The following is a 10,303-nucleotide window of genomic DNA, read 5'->3' on the forward strand; positions in this document are numbered from 1 at the left end:
ATTGGTAGTGTCACGTGGTGAGAAATTCCATACAACCATTTGATAAGGGAGAACCTCATGACTTTGTGAGTTGTACAAGAATCCAAGGCGATTACAATTGTCCAGAAAACAGAAGGTGGTGTATGTTTCTAGTTCATCATAGTTAGGGGGAGATGCCTGGTGCTATGTGGTTCATTCAAAAGCAGGCAGTGGAGACTGGGTATCCAGGTCCCTCCAGTGTAGCCTCCCTGGAGTGCCAGAAGCCAGCAATGACACCTCCCAGATCTTGCTTTCAATTCTCTGTCTCTTTGTAAGAACATGTACTTAAACAGTGGGTCCTGACTGCGATGCACAGTATCCCCATATTTTTGTCTCTCTAAATCCCCAGTGTTTAAGCATACAAGGTCATTAATTCCCAACTGCATTAATTTCCTAAGGCTGCTGTAACAGAGTATCACAAACTAGGTGGCCTAAAACAACAGAAATTTATTTTCTCACAGTTCTAAAGGCCAGAAGTTCACAATCAAGGTGTCAGTACTGTTAGTCTTTCTGAGGACTCTATGAGAGGATCTGTTTTATGTTCTAGTCATAGCCAGCAATCTTGGTGCTCCCTGTCTTGTAGATGCATCATTCAAATCTCTGCCTTCATATTTCTACCAACAGTCTCTTCATATGGTTGTCTTCCTTCTGTGTCTATGTCCGAATTTCCCTCTTTTTATAAGGACACCAGTCATTTTGGATTAGAAGGCTACCCTACTCTAGTATGACCTCATCATAACTTAATTACTTAACTACCTTCAATGACCTTTTTCCCAAATAAGATCACATTTTGAGGTACTGGGATTAGGACTTCATCATATCTTTTGGTGGGGGTGGGAGAAGGGACAGGGGAGAACACAATAATTCTACCCATAAAACCAACTTACTATTTTGCTCCATTGGGCTCTATGTTTTGAAATATTTTGTTTACCAAAAAAAAATGTACTTAATGGTTATTCATTTTCCTGGGTGTTTTTAAAACATCAAACTCATCCAAATGGGTTTCTTATCCTAGAAAAAGATGGCATAAAATCAATTTTCCCTGGTTTACTTCTCTGAATACAACTAAATACCTTGGAAATTACTCCATAGACAATGATAAAAGAATTCTGAAAGCTGGAAGGAAGAAGGCAGACTGGCTGGGAGCCCCCAAGACTTGAGGAACCACAATGCAGTGAGTCTGCTTGGTTTTCTTTTTATCTCCCATGTACGTCCAGATTGGGTGCCAGAGAGGTACGGAACTCAGAACCACCAATAGACATAGACAACAAAACCCAAGAAAAGCCTGCTCTCTCTGGACAAGGGGTGAGGTGGGAAGCCCACAGAGAAATAGTGGACAACTAGGTCCAACTAGAACAAGTCCACAGCTGCAGCCCCTGCAGGCAGTCTAACCCACCAGAGCTCTGGTTTTCCTTGCTCTCCACTAAGGTGGCACAGATGTTCCACAGAAGTACTTTCTATCCCCACAGATGGCACCAGCTAAGATTAAGCAGGAGCCCCAGAACAAAGCAGATAAAAATAGAATTCAAAGGGCTCAGAAAACTAAACTGTCATTGATACAAATGCTCACAAAAGTAGACCAGAACTTATACACCAAACATCAACAGGGTGACTGCTCACTAAAAGAGAAGATTTAGGATCAAGAGTGTCCTAACTTAAGAATCAAAATGTCCAGGATAAAATCAAAAACGTTTACTCAGGAAAACCACAATTTGAATGAGAAAAGACAGCAAATGTTAATACTAAGATGAATCAGATACGTAGTTATCTGACAAGAATTTTAAAGTAGTCACCATAAAAATGCTCTGACAATGAATTACAAATTCTCTAGAAGTAAATAAAAAAAGAAAATGTCAACAAAGAATAAAAGGTATAAAGAGAAACAAATAGAAATTATAGAACTCAGAAATACAATAACCAAAATTTTAAAACTCATGGATGGGTTCAGTAGTAGAGTGGAGATGACAAGGATAGAATCAGTGAATTGAGGATAAATCAATCTAAATAATGAAGAGAAAATAGACTGGAAAAAAAGTTAGCAGAACCTCAGGCTTTGTGGGAGGATAACAAGATCCATCATTCATATCATTGAAGTCCCAGGACAGAAGAAAGAACATGGGACTGAAAAAGTAGTTGAAGAAATAAAAATTTCCCAAATTTGGCAAAACACATAAAATTGTAGATCCAAGAAGCTGAACAAACTCCAAGTAGGATAAACCAAATAAAATTCACACCAAGGCACATCATACTCAAACTTCTGAAAACTAAAGACAAAGAAAGAAAAATCCTAGAAAGCAGGAGAGAAACAATATATTGCCTATAAGGGAACACCAATTTGAACAAGAACAGGTTTCTCATCAGAACAATGGAATCCAGAAGAAAGTGGCACATTTTTCAAGAGCTGAAAGACCTGTCAACCAAAATTCTATATATGGTGAAACTATTTTTCAGAATTAAAGTGGAAAAGAAGACATCTCAGGCAAAGAAATGAGAATCTGTTTCTAGCAGATCTACTCTTAAAGAATGGCTGATGGAAGCTCTTAAAACAGAAAAAAAAAAAAGATAATAGAGGGCTGACTTTCAGAAAGGAAAGAAGAACTGCAGAATGGGTAAAAGTAGAAGTAAACATAAGAGACTATCCTTCATCTAATGGATTTATTTAGTCATATTTTATGCTTGAAGCAAAAGTTATAACACTGATTTTTACAAAGATGTTAGATTATACACATCAGTGTTATAAAAGTTATAATATCTGATGTGTATACAGAGGAAATGTTTAAGACAATTACATTTTTTCAGTGTGGAAGGTAAAAGGATGTAACGGAAGTAAGAGTTCTACACTCCACACATTGTGGTAAAATGTTGACACAAGTCAGCTGTGATGACCTCCATATGTATACAATAATAACTAGAACAATCACTGAGAAAACTATACAAAGTGATATGCTAAAACTATACAAAGTGATATATATATATACTAAAGTGTATATATATATACAAAGTGATATATATATACTAAAACTATACAAAGTGATATATATATATATATATATATAGATATATATATAAAAATCAAAGTGGAACTCTAAAAAGTGTTCAAATAACCCACAGGAAGGCAGGAGAAGGGTAACAAGAAACAGAAGACACAAGCAGTAAATAAATTAAACATTAATATATCAATAATTAGTTTAAATGTAAGAGGCCTAAATACATCAATTAAAAGACAGATTGGTAGACTGAATAAAAAGACATGGCCCAACTATATGCTATAAAAACTCACTTTAATCATAACATAGGTAAGTTGAAAGTAAAAGGATAGAAAAACATACATCATGTAAGTGTTAATTTTTTAAAGGGAAAAGTGGCTATATTAATATCAAAGTAGACTTCAGAACAAAGAAAATTACCAGGGACAGAGAGGGACATTACATAATGATTTAAAAAAATCAATCTACCGACAAGAGACTGCAGTCCTATGTGTGTAAGCACACACACCCATATGCACAAACAGATCTTCAAAATACCTGAAGCAAGAAATGATAGAGCTGAAAAGAAAAACTGACAAATCCACTATTATTGTTGGAGACTCTCCTCTCAGTAATTGATATAACTACTAGAGAGAAAATCCACAAAGCTATAGAAGAACTAAACAACACCCTCCACCAACAGGAACTAATTGACATTTATAGAACACTCTACCCAATAATACCAGAATACACATGCTTTACAAGGGACTATAGAACACTCACTAAAATAGACTACATCCTGGCTTTATAAACTAACCTTAAGTGTAAAACAAATAAAATCAGACAGAGTACATTCTCTGATAATAAGAAGAAAGCTAGAAATCAATAGTAGAAAGTCAAAATGAAAATCTCCAAAAACCTGGATGTAAACAACATACTAAATAAGACATGGATCAAAAAGGAAATTAAAAAAAATTTTTTTTAATTGAAATCTTCCTAAAGAACACTTCTTAAAAAAATATTCAAGAAAAAATGAAACTGTGTTTAATGAAAATAAAATCACAAGGTACCAAATTTGTGGGATGCAGGTAACAGTGCTGAGAGGGAAATTTATAGGACTAAATACTTACATAAGAAAAGAGGAAAGATCTGAAATTAATAATCTAAGTACTTGAGAGAAATGGGCTCTCAGACAAGATGGTGAAGTAGAAGGACTTGATCTCACCTCCTCTCAAGTAAACACCAAAATCACAACTAACTGCTGAACAACCATGAAAAAAAGACTGGAACCTACTAAAAAAGATATTCTACATCCAAACACAAAGAAGAAGCCACAACAAGACAATAGGAGGGGCGCTTTCATGATATAATCAAATCAAATCCCATACCTGCCAGTTGGGTGACCCACAAACTGGAAAATAATTATATTGCAGAGGTTCTCCCAGAGGAGTGAGAGTTCTGAACCCCACATCAGGCTTCCCAGCCTGGGAGTTTGGCATCAGGATGAGGCACCCCAGACCATTTGCCTTTGAAAAGCAGCAGGGCTTGATAACAGGACTGGGGGAAACAGAAACACCACACTTGGAGGGTGCACACAAGGTCTTGTATGCACCAGGAGCCAGGGGGACAAAGCAGTGACTTCACAGGAACCTGGGCCAGACCTACCTGCTGGTTCTGGAGTGTCTCCTGGGGAGGTAGGGGACAGCTGTGGCCCACTGCAGGGACAAAGACACTAGTGGTGGAGGCACTGGGAAATACTCATTGGCATGAGCTGTCCTGCAGGCTACCATTTTGATGCCAAGACCTGGCCCCACACAACAGCCTGTGGGTTCCAGTGCTGGAATGCCACAGGCCTAACAACAGGGCAGGAACACAGTCCCACCCATCAGCAGATAGCTGCTTAAAGTCTTCCTGCACCCACAGCCACCTCTAAATAAACCACTTCACATGGCCTGCCCACCAGAAGGAAAAGACACAGCTCCACCTACCGGTGGGCAGGCACTAGTCCCTCCCACCAGGAAGCCTGCACAAGCCTTTTAGACCAGCATAACCCACCAGGGGGCAGACACCAGAAGCAATAGGAACTACAATCCTACAGCCTGTGGGACCACAAACACAGAAAGTTAGACAAAATGAGACGGCAGAGGAGTATATTCCAAGCAAAGGAACAAGATAGAACCCCATTTCCATGCAAATGGAAATCAAAGGAAAGCTGAAGTAGCAATACTCATATCAAACAAAATAGACTTTAAAATAAAGACTGTTACAAGAGACAAAGAAGGACAGTAAATAATGATCAAGGGATAAATCCAAGAAGATATAACAATTGTAAATATAAATGCACCCAACATAGGAACACCTCAATAGATAAGACAAATGCTGACAGCCATAAAAGGAGAAATCAATTGTAACACAATAATAGTGTGGGACTTTAACACTGCACTTACATCAATGGACAGATCATCCAGACAGAAAATCAATAAGGAAACACATGCCTTAAATGATACATTAGACTAGATGGACTTAATTTATAGAGGATTCCATCCAAAAGCAGCAGAATACACATTCTTTTCAAGAACATGGAACATTCTCCAGGATAGATCACTTGCTGGGCCACAAAGCAAACCTCGTAAATTTAAGAAAATTGAAATCATATCAAGCATTTTTTCCAACAATGATGGTATGAAATCAGAAATCAACTACAAGAAGAACACTGTAAAAAATACAAAAACATGGAGGCTAAACAATATGTTACTAAACAACAAATGGATCATTGAGGAAATAAAAAAATACCTAGAGAAATATGAAAACAAAAACACGACGATCCTCAGGAAAGAAGAAAAATCTCAAATAAATAACCTAACCTTACATGTAAGGCAACTAGAGAAAGAAGAACAAACAAAACACAAGGTTAGCAGAAGGAAAGAAATCATAAAAATCAGAGCAGAAATAAATGATATAGAGATAAAGAAAACAATAGAAAAGATCAATAAAGCTAAAAGCTAGTTGCTTGAAAGGTAAACAAAACTGATGAACCTTTAGCCAGACTCGAGAGAAAAAAAAAGGGAAAGGGCTCAAATCAATAAAATTAGAAGTGAAAAAGGAGAAGTTAAGTGACACCACAGAACTACAAATGATCATAAGAGAATACTAAAAGCAACTATATGCCAATAAAATGGACAACCTAGAAGAAATGGACAAATTTTGTAAGGTACAATTCTTCCAAGACTGAACCAGGAGGAAACAGAAAATATGAACAGACAAATCACAAGCACTGAAATTGAAAGTGTGATTTAAAAACTTCCAACACTTCAAGATGGCGGAGGAGTAAGACATGGAGATCACCTTCCTCCCCACAAATACATCAAAACTACATCTACAGATGCAGAGTCTGTGGACCCGGCTGCGAGGTGACCACCTGAGACGCTCCGGCCCACACTGGGCCTAGCCATGGCGACCCTCCACCCACCTCACATGATCTCCATCTCGGCTCCAGTTTTTTATACCACGCAGAAGAAGTTCAGCCGGTGGTGGCCCCAAAGCCCAAAGTGAATCGTTTCCAGCCTGGTGACAGTGAGCCTTCCTCAGCTGCTGGGGCCCAATGTGCACAGATGGGCTGGGTGGACAAGATTGCCCCGCCACCCCCAGAAGACTTTCCCTTACCGCCTCCTCCCATGCTTGGGGAGGCCAATGATGCCGAGGGTGCTCTGGGAGGTGGCTTCCCACCTCCCCCTCCCCCAATCGAGAAACCATTTCCTGCTGCACCTTTAGAGAGAAGATCTTCCTTTCCCCACTGCCTCTGCTAGTGGAGGAGGGAGGGCCTGAAGCCCCCATACAGCTCCCACCACAGCCCAGGGAGAAGGTGAGCAGTACTAATCTGGAGATCGACTCTCTGTCTTCATTGCTGGATGACATGACCAACGATGATCCCATCAAAGCCTGGGTGTCATCTGGATATGTATCACCACCAGTCACCACTCCATTCATTTCCAAATCCAGTTCTAAGCCTGCAACTGGGGCACAGCACCTCTGCCTCCCTGGAAGTCCCCTTCTAGCTCCCAGGTTCAGCCTCAGAGCCAGACACATTTCCATGTGCAGCCCGAGCCCCAGGCCAGGCCTCAGGTCCAACTCCATGCCCAACCCCAGCTCCAAGCCCAGCCTCAGCCTGTGCCTTTGATTAACACCCAGCCTCAAGGTCCCCATGCCCCATCTCCAGCCACTAAGTTTTCTCCAGTGACTCCCAAGTTTACTTCTGTGGCTTCCAAGTTCAGCCCTGGAGCTCCAGGTTGGCCCAGGTCACAGCCCAATCAGAAGTTGGGGCCCCCTGAAGCTCCCTCTTCCACTGGCACAGGCTCCCCTCAGCCCCCCAGCTTCACCTATGCTCAGCAGAAGGAGAAGGCCCAAGTGCAGGAGGAGCAGCACCCAGTGCCCCTACCAGCTAAAAACAAAAACCAGGTGTGCCCCTCTGGGGCCCCAGGACTTTTGACTCTGAAAGAGGTGGATGAGCTGGAGCAGCTGACCCAGCAGCTGATGTAGGACATGGAGCATTATCAGAGGCAGAACGTGGCCATCAACGAGTTCTGTGGCCGGTGTCACCAGCCCCTGGCACGTGCTCAACCTGCAGTGCATGCTCTGGGGCAGCTGTTCCACATCATCTGCTTTACCTGCCATCAGTGTGAACAGCAGTTGCAGGGACAGCAGTTCTACAGCCTGGAGGGTGCGCTGTATTGTGAGGGCTGCTATACTGACACCCTGAAGAAGTGCAACACCTGTGGGCAGCCCATCACTGACCACATGCTAAGGGCCACAAGCAAGGCCTACCACCCACAGTGCTTCACCTGTGTGGTCTGTGCCTGCCCCCTTGAGGGCACCTCCTACATAGCGGACCAGGCCAATTGGTCCCACTGTGTCCCCAACTACCAAAAGAAGTATGCTCCCAGGTGCTCCATCTGCCCAGAGCCGATCATGCCCAAGCCTGGCTGAGAGGAGACCGTGTCTGTGGTTGCTCTGGACAAGAACTTCCATATGAAGTGCTACAACTGTGAGAACTGTGGGAAACCACTGTCCATTGAGGCGGATGACAATGGCTGCTCCCCTTGGCTGGCCACATGCTCTGCTGGAAATGCCACACTGCCAGAGCCTGGACCTGAGTGAGGACTGGCCCCCTTTTGACTGCAAATCCATTCCCCATTAGCAGACCATCCACAATGAGACCACCCCCTCTTCACCCTCCCCACAGTTATTTTTTGATGTCTAACCCCTCCCTCCATACCAACCCCCACCTCAGTATCCCTTGTGCCCTGATTCAGGGACCCAACATGGCCTAGGGCTGCAGAGTCCCTGGCCTGAGGTTCAGTCCTCCCCAATACTGCAGGGACCACGCACCAAAGTCTAGGTACCCCACCTGAGCAGGCACCAGAGTGAGTGCTGCTACTTTCACTGATGCACTGATTCTCTCAACTGGCACTCGAGCAGCCTCTTACTCTGCTCGCTGAGGGCCAGGAAACGTCCTGACCTGCTGGGAGGCTGGGCTGGGCTCACTAGCCTAGACGTTCCCAACCCCTGTGCTGTCAGGTTTTCAGTACAAATAAAAGATGTTTTCCAGAAAAAAAAATACATCTACATGTGGAACAACTCCTACAGAACACTTACTGAACGCTGGAAGAACTCAGACTTCCAAAAAGGCAAGAAACTCCCCCACGTACCTGGGTAAGGCAAAAGGGAAAAGGAAAAACAGAGACAAAATAATAGGGACAGGACCTGCACCTCTGGGAGGGAGCTGTGAAGGAGGAAAAGTTTCCACACAATAGGAAGCCCCTTCACTGGTGGAGATGGGAGGTGGGCCGGGGGAAAGCTTCAGAGCCACGGAGGAGAGTGCAGCAACAGGGGTGCAGAGGGCAAAGCAAAGAGATTCCTGCACAGATCAGTGCCAACCAGCACTCACCAGCCTGAGAGGCTTGTCTGCTCACCCGCCGGGGCAGGTGGGGCTGGGTGCTGAAGCTCCGGCATCAAAGGTCAGATCCCAGGGAGAGGACTGGGGTTGGCTCTTGAAAACAGCCTGAAGGGGCTAGTGCACCACAGCTAGCTGGGAGGGAGTCCAGGAAAAAGTCTGGACCTGCCAAAGAGGCAAGAGACTTTTTCTTCCCTCTTTGTTTCCTGGTGCGGGAGGAGAGGTTATTAAGAGTGCTGCTTAAGGGAGCTCCAGAGATGGGCGCGAGCCGCGGCTAAAAGCGCACACCCCACAGACGGGCATAAGACACTAAGGCTGCTGCTGCTGCCACCAAGAAGCCTATGGGCGAGCACAGGTCACTATCCACACCTCCCTTCCTGGGAGCCTGTGCAGCCCGCCACTGCCAGGGTCCCGGTATCCAGGGACCCGGGACTTCCCCAGAAGGCGGCACGGCGCGCCTCAGGCTGGTGCAATGTCACGCCGGCCTCTGCCACTGCAGGCTCGCCCCGCATCCACACCCTTCCCTCCCCCGCGCCTGAGTGAGCCAGAGCCCCCGAATCAGCGGCTCCTTTAACCCCATCCTGTCTGAGCGAAGAACAGACGCCCTTCGGGGACCTACACGCAGAGGCGTGTCCAAATCCAAAGCTGAGCCCCTGGGAGCTGTGAGAACAAAGAAGAGAAAGGGAAATCTCTCCCAGCAGCCTCAGAAGCAGCGGATTAAAGCTCCACAATCAACTTGATGTACCCTGCATCTGTGGAATACATGAATAGAAAACGAATCATCCCAAATTGAGGAGGTGGACTTTGAGAGCAAGATTTCTTATTTTTTTCTCCTTTTCCTCTTTTTGTGACTGTGTATGTGTGTGCTCCTATGTGAGATTTTGTCTGTATAGCTTTGCTTCCACCATTTGCCCTAGGGTTCTATCCGTCCGTTTTTGTTTTTTTTAGTTTTTCTTTTCTTAATAATTATTTTTTATTTTAATAACTTTATTTTATTTTATCTTACTTTGTTTTATTTTATCACCTTTCTTTCTTTCTTTACTTCCTTCCCTCCTTCCTTCCTTCCTTCCTTCCTCCATCCCTCCCAACTTTTTCTTTCTTCCTTTCTTTCTTTCTTTCTTTTTCTTTCTTTTTTTCTTCTTTCTTCCTTTTTCTTTCTTTCTTTCTTTGTTTCTTTGTTTCTTTACTTTTTCTCCCTTTTATTCTGGGTCATGTGGATGAAAGGCTCTTGGTGCTGCAGCCAGGAGTCAATGCTGTGCCTCTGACAGTGTGCCTCAGGACACTGGTCCACAAGAGACCTCCCAGCTCCATGTAAAATCAAACGGTGAAAATCTCCCAGAGATCTCCACCTCAACACCAAAACCCAGCT

The 10,303-nt window shown here is 43.6% G+C and overlaps 1 pseudogene; it reads left to right on the forward strand.

Moving 5' to 3' along the window:
- Positions 1 to 6,580: 6,580 nt before the first annotated feature.
- On the forward strand, positions 6,581 to 8,134 carry LOC116740671 (annotated as a pseudogene).
- The last annotated feature ends 2,169 nt before the right edge of the window (positions 8,135 to 10,303 follow it).

Source organism: Phocoena sinus, chromosome 15 (assembly GCF_008692025.1).
Source record: "Phocoena sinus isolate mPhoSin1 chromosome 15, mPhoSin1.pri, whole genome shotgun sequence".
NCBI lineage: Eukaryota > Metazoa > Chordata > Mammalia > Artiodactyla > Phocoenidae > Phocoena > Phocoena sinus.